We start from the raw sequence: 7,500 nt of genomic DNA, 5'->3' as shown, positions 1-7,500 counted from the left end.
TGAGGCGGAGCCGGTGTGATGCCGTGTCAGAGCTTTACAGCTGCGTGTTGTTCGCCATCCACTTTGTTAAACAACCACAATTATGAAGCTTAAAAGGGGGTTGCATTGAAAAAGAAGGACTAAAGTAAAATCATTTTGTAAATGTTCCCTTTTAGCTACCGACTGTTTCCTGGTTCCCTAAAGCTCACCAGGAGCTCTGCTGGCTGTGACTGAAGGAGACTTCTGCAGTTAGCATGACAGTGGAATTGGTCAGCTAGCTCGCTAACTACCCACTAAATACTAAAAGAATCTAAACTTAGTCCACGTTCAGGGTCCCTGGAGGTCTCTGCTCTGAACACACATTTAACTTGAAGCATCGTGACCTTTGTGACCTTTGTGGGGATCTTCTCCGTCGTGTCCCTCGTCTTCCTCTCCAGCCTTCCTTGCTCTGTACACTGGTTCCCCTGAGGACTCTTCCTCGTGGAGGGGTCGGGATCAGAGGGGCTCGAGCCAGGAAGAGGCAACATTTGTCATTTTTTTAGGGGAGGGGAAGAGAAGAATAAGGAAAGAATGGAGGATGAATACTTTCCTGTGTCAAGGTTTTGTATCTGTCCTTTTCTATCATGAGTCAGGGGGGGGAGGGGGGGGGGCTGAGTCAGAGGGGGGGGGGGGGGGGGGGGGGGGCGGGGGGGGGGGGGGGGGGGGGTGGGGGGGGCTGGAGTCACCCCTCGGACTTCTAACTCCAGGGGACGAGATGTAAAAAACAACAAACCTGAATCACAGAATCAAATCGTGGCTTTTAATGCATAACAGCGTCTGTAGGTCACTTATTGGTAACACGTTAAAATATGACAATATTACAATGTGAGCCACATGGCCGATGGAAAGAGTTTTCACTCTAAAATTATAAATAAAGACCAAAGTATTAAAACATTAATACAGCACTGCTGCGGGAACGAGTTTGGCTTTGATTTTAAGGTCATATTTCAAGTAAGTATAGTTTGTATTTTATTATTATTTTGTCTTGATTCGTAAAGATCAACAGATCGTTGGTTTATGCTCTGACATTGTATAATTTGTGATATTGTTTTGGTTAATGTATCACACAAAAGTCCAGTTGTATTAATTGTAAAACATGAACGAATACATATCTTAACACTTATTTTATGGTGTTTCTACTGGTGAGATTTAAAATATTGCCAAATTGTCTCCATTTAGCCCGATTGCTACTGAGCATGTGCAGCTCTCAGCAGAGATGAGAAAGACGACTATTGGTTGGATCAGTTTTTTGGGATCAGAGTTGCACATGCTCAGTAGCGACCAGGAAGGATGTACTGGTGAGGAACAGGAAGTGGCACGGGATGCTGTGGTTCCTGTGATCAAAATGGTCAAATATCGTGATATTCATCAGTGCAGATGCAAAAATGCCAAAATAAATAATAATGAAAAAAGTGTCAATTTCCCCACGTTAAAAAAGTTGTCTTCACAGGAAAACTACATTTAGGAAATGACACGATTTTTAATTTTTAATTTAGTGTGTTTCTAGGTTTATTTTGAATTCCCCGACCTCACTTCACTCCTGTCTTTGCTTTTTGTGATGTTGGCCCCGCCCCCCAGTGTGTCTAAACCATCTTTTTGTGGACAGTTTCTGCATGCGAGAATAAATGAAATGAAAACACTGTCGAGACTTCACTTAGCAATTCAACGGCCAGCAAAAAAGAAAAGTAATAGATCTGGTTTCTCTGAACATATTCAGATATAATGGTTGTGCCGGCCGGAATGGAGTTGGCAGACCGGCGGCTTTCTGCTCTTCTTCTTCTGAGTGTAAAGGTCACGAGAGACGGAGAGGTTTACAGGCCAATGACGAGCAGAGCTTCTGGACTCATCTGTCAGAACGGAGATCTGACAACATCAGAACAGACGGGAAGTTTAGGGGATTTATGTTTTTCATTATGCTACGTGTGGACGATGAAGACGAGTCTCTCTTCGTCTAGAGCTCCAACCCTCTCAGCGGCTGAACTCGACAAACAATTCACGCATTCTGATGTGAGCTATAATTATTTCCTTTTTTTTTAAAAAGTATCATTATATAAGATTTAAATGACATCTTTCATGAAAAATATTGAAATGCTAGATCAAAACATACAACAAACATATATTAAAAGAAGATTTATTTGAATGAAGACCTCCTAAATATTCAAACTTAAAGTTCCATCCCACATAAAATAAACAAATAACCCGGCTAAATCAAAACCGAAAAACCAAAACTACTCAAAACAGACAACAATCCAATAGAGGGTCTGGCCCCACCCACTTAGAGGCACAACAATTATAATAATAATGTTTATGAATAATACAAATTGTCATTGTGTTTTGGAAATATGGAATATACCCAGTAATATTTGTAAAATAGGATATGTGCGCAAAATCTATGCTTTTCCTCTCCGCCTGTCTGCATGTCTCAGCTGCAGCTGGGGCCGAATCATTTTGGCCCAAAAGAGGCGGGTCTAAGAAGCAGTTTAGCCAATTACTGATTAAAGATATAAATGAGGTGATACACAATTTAGCCAATCCGCTTCTTAAATAGATTCAGCTTTGGGCCAAAGTCGTCTGGTCCAAAAGCTGCACGATCTCATCAGGAGTTTTTAAAGACATGACAGCGAGCGCGAGAACTTCTCTTCCAAGAAGATCCGCCTGATAAATCTTTCCTCCAAGACCCGTTTGAGAGAAGAACTTTGGCGGAGAAACTACATGTAGAACAACTGGACCCAAATCAACCGGAATTAAGAAGACAACAGACTGACTGAAAGGGAAGCAGCACAGGAAGCTTCTGTAGAGACCGGTACACCAAGAAGGTTTGGAAGCTTCTGTAGAGACCGGTACACCAGGAAGGTCTGGAAGCTTCTGTAGAGACCGGTACACCAGAAGGTTTAGAAGCTTCTGTAGAGACCGGTACACCAGGAAGGTCTGGAAGCTTCTGTAGAGACCGGTACACCAGGAAGGTCTGGAAGCTTCTGTAGAGACTGGTACACCAGAAGGTCTGGAAGCTTCTGTAGAGACTGGTACACCAGGAAGGTCTGGAAGCTTCTGTAGAGACCGGTACACCAAGAAGATCTGGAAGCTTCTGTAGAGACCGGTACACCAGGAAGGTTTAGAAGCTTCTGTAGAGACCGGTACACCAGGAAGGTCAGGAAGCTTCTGTAGAGACTGGTACACCAGGAAGGTTTAGAAGCTTCTGTAGAGACCGGTACACCAGAAAGGTTTGGAAGCTTCTATAGAGACCGGTACACCAGAAGGTTTGGAAGCTTCTGTAGAGACCGGTACACCAGAAGGTCTGGAAGCTTCTGTAGAGACTGGTACACCGGAAGGTTTAGAAGCTTCTGTAGAGACCGGTACACCAGAAGGTTTGGAAGCTTCTGTAGTGACCGGTACACCCGGAAGGTTTGGAAGCTTCTGTAGAGACCGGTACACCAAGAAGGTCTGGAAGCTTCTGTAGAGACCGGTACACCAAGAAGGTCTGGAAGCTTCTGTAGAGACCGGTACACCAGGAAGGTTTGGAAGCTTCTATAGAGACCGGTACACCAGGAAGGTTTAGAAGCTTCTATAGAGACCGGTACACCAGGAAGGTCTGGAAGCTTCTGTAGAGACTGGTACACCAGGAAGGTCTGGAAGCTTCTGTAGAGACTGGTACACCAGGAAGGTCTGGAAGCTTCTATAGAGACCGGTACACCAGGAAGGTTTAGAAGCTTCTATAGAGACCGGTACACCAGGAAGGTTTGGAAGCTTCTGTAGAGACCGGTACACCAGGAAGGTTTAGAAGCTTCTATAGAGACCGGTACACCAGGAAGGTCTGGAAGCTTCTATAGAGACCGGTACACCAGGAAGGTTTAGAAGCTTCTATAGAGACCGGTACACCAGGAAGGTCTGGAAGCTTCTGTAGAGACCGGTACACCAGGAAGGTTTGGAAGCTTCTATAGAGACCGGTACACCAGGAAGGTTTAGAAGCTTCTATAGAGACCGGTACACCAGGAAGGTTGGAAGCTTCTGTAGAGACGGTACACCAGGAAGGTCTGGAAGCTTCTGAAGAGACCGGTACACCAGGAAGGTCTGGAAGCTTCTGTAGAGACCGGTACACCAGGAAGGTTTGGAAGCTTCTGAAGAGACCGGTACACCAAGAAGGTTTAGAAGTCTGTAGAGGACCGGTACACCAGGAAGGTCTGGAAGCTTCTGTAGAGACCGGTACACCAGGAAGGTTTAGAAGCTTCTGTAGAGACCGGTACACCAGGAAGGTTAGAAGCTTCTGTAGAGACCGGTACACCAGGAAGGTCTGGAAGCTTCTGTAGAGACCGGTACACCAGGAAGGTTTAGAAGCTTCTGTAGAGACCGGTACACCAGGAAGGTCTGGAAGCTTCTGTAGAGACTGGTACACCAGGAAGGTCTGGAAGCTTCTATAGAGACCGGTACACCAGGAAGGTCTGGAAGCTTCTATAGAGACCGGTACACCAGGAAGGTTTAGAAGCTTCTATAGAGACCGGTACACCAGGAAGGTTTGGAAGCTTCTATAGAGACCGGTACACCAGGAAGGTTTAGAAGCTTCTATAGAGACCGGTACACCAGGAAGGTTTGGAAGCTTCTGTAGAGACTGGTACACCAGGAAGGTCTGGAAGCTTCTGAAGAGACGGTACACCAGGAAGGTCTGGAAGCTTCTGTAGAGACCGGTACACCAGGAAGGTTTGGAAGCTTCTGAAGAGACCGGTACACCAAGAAGGTTTAGAAGCTTCTGTAGAGACCGGTACACCAGGAAGGTCTGGAAGCTTCTGTAGAGACCGGTACACCAGGAAGGTTTAGAAGCTTCTGTAGAGACCGGTACACCAGGAAGGTTTAGAAGCTTCTGTAGAGACCGGTACACCAGGAAGGTCTGGAAGCTTCTGTAGAGACCGGTACACCAGGAAGGTTTAGAAGCTTCTGTAGAGACCGGTACACCAGAAGGTTTGGAAGCTTCTGTAGTGACCGGTACACCCGGAAGGTTTGGAAGCTTCTGTAGAGACCGGTACACCAAGAAGGTCTGGAAGCTTCTGTAGAGACCGGTACACCAAGAAGGTCTGGAAGCTTCTGTAGAGACCGGTACACCAGGAAGGTTTGGAAGCTTCTATAGAGACCGGTACACCAGGAAGGTTTAGAAGCTTCTATAGAGACCGGTACACCAGGAAGGTTTGGAAGCTTCTATAGAGACCGGTACACCAGGAAGGTTTAGAAGCTTCTATAGAGACCGGTACACCAGGAAGGTTTGGAAGCTTCTGTAGAGACTGGTACACCAGGAAGGTCTGGAAGCTTCTGTAGAGACTGGTACACCAGGAAGGTCTGGAAGCTTCTATAGATACCGGTACACCAGGAAGGTTTAGAAGCTTCTATAGAGACCGGTACACCAGGAAGGTTTGGAAGCTTCTATAGAGACCGGTACACCAGGAAGGTTTAGAAGCTTCTATAGAGACCGGTACACCAGGAAGGTTTGGAAGCTTCTGTAGAGACTGGTACACCAGGAAGGTCTGGAAGCTTCTGAAGAGACCGGTACACCAGGAAGGTCTGGAAGCTTCTGTAGAGACCGGTACACCAGGAAGGTTTGGAAGCTTCTGAAGAGACCGGTACACCAAGAAGGTTTAGAAGCTTCTGTAGAGACCGGTACACCAGGAAGGTCTGGAAGCTTCTGTAGAGACCGGTACACCAGGAAGGTTTAGAAGCTTCTGTAGAGACCGGTACACCAGGAAGGTTTAGAAGCTTCTGTAGAGACCGGTACACCAGGAAGGTCTGGAAGCTTCTGTAGAGACCGGTACACCAGGAAGGTTTAGAAGCTTCTGTAGAGACCGGTACACCAGGAAGGTCTGGAAGCTTCTGTAGAGACTGGTACACCAGGAAGGTCTGGAAGCTTCTATAGAGACCGGTACACCAGGAAGGTCTGGAAGCTTCTATAGAGACCGGTACACCAGGAAGGTTTAGAAGCTTCTATAGAGACCGGTACACCAGGAAGGTTTGGAAGCTTCTATAGAGACCGGTACACCAGGAAGGTTTAGAAGCTTCTATAGAGACCGGTACACCAGGAAGGTTTGGAAGCTTCTGTAGAGACTGGTACACCAGGAAGGTCTGGAAGCTTCTGAAGAGACCGGTACACCAGGAAGGTCTGGAAGCTTCTGTAGAGACCGGTACACCAGGAAGGTTTGGAAGCTTCTGAAGAGACCGGTACACCAAGAAGGTTTAGAAGCTTCTGTAGAGACCGGTACACCAGGAAGGTCTGGAAGCTTCTGTAGAGACCGGTACACCAGGAAGGTTTAGAAGCTTCTGTAGAGACCGGTACACCAGGAAGGTTTAGAAGCTTCTGTAGAGACCGGTACACCAGGAAGGTCTGGAAGCTTCTGTAGAGACCGGTACACCAGGAAGGTTTAGAAGCTTCTGTAGAGACCGGTACACCAGGAAGGTTTGGAAGCTTCTGTAGAGACCGGTACACCAGGAAGGTTTAGAAGCTTCTGTAGAGACCGGTACACCAGGAAGGTTTAGAAGCTTCTGTAGAGACCGGTACACCAGGAAGGTTTAGAAGCTTCTGTAGAGACCGGTACACTAGGAAGGTTTGGCTAGCTGGATGCTGTCGTGTTTATGCCGTATTGTTAGTATTGCATCTCTGCAGCTGACCAACCAAATATTCATCAATGTGCATCTTTGTATGATGATGCCATAACGTTGCTACATTGTGCATCTTTGTATGATGATGCCATAACGTTGCTACATTGTGCATCTTTGTATGATGATGCCATAACGTGGCTACATTGTGCATCTTTGTATGATGATGCCATAACGTTCTACCTAACCATTGTATCCTCCTCTCACAACGTGTGATATTCTACACAAAGTTTCTCCTCATTTTCGTGTCACATTTACGCTCTTTGAGAGCATCCAGTCAAAATGAGCGTACGTCTTCACAGGAAGTAACTTAAATAAGTTTATGCAACAAACTACTTAGTTTAGGAAGGATCGATGTTTGGGTTGAAATAGTAACATAAGTTTCACACGCTGCTTGTTGGCCCCGCCTCCTTCTTGGTGGCAAATCTACTCATAATCATCTTCTCAGGTATTTTCACAAATGCTGGATGAGACCAACGTGATTAACGTCATTAATCTCATTATCTGAGCCATAAAGACTTTAATTGAGCTGCTCGCGGTAATAAATGGACGCATCGTTCTGCCAATGAAGCTAAATATTACAGTTATCTCTCTGTAATGTACGGAATAGGATCTCTGGGAGTAGATGGAGAACTGAAAACTGCTGCTGAGTCTATTAGCAATTAAGAATCCCGATCCCCTCCGTTCTCCTTGAACTGTATTGGACAGCGGAGACTGTATCTGGCGTGCCATTGGTCACTGTCAGGCAGCCGTCGATATAGTGGATTCCTATTGGTTTCTGCCGGCCAGACAAACGACATCGAGAGGTGAGAAAATGGCTTATCGATGAGCGTCTGACCCACGAGGCTCTCG

This window comes from Cyclopterus lumpus, chromosome 5, assembly GCF_009769545.1.
Source record: "Cyclopterus lumpus isolate fCycLum1 chromosome 5, fCycLum1.pri, whole genome shotgun sequence".
Classification (NCBI taxonomy): domain Eukaryota; kingdom Metazoa; phylum Chordata; class Actinopteri; order Perciformes; family Cyclopteridae; genus Cyclopterus; species Cyclopterus lumpus.
Note: the sequence above shows the minus strand (reverse complement) of the source record.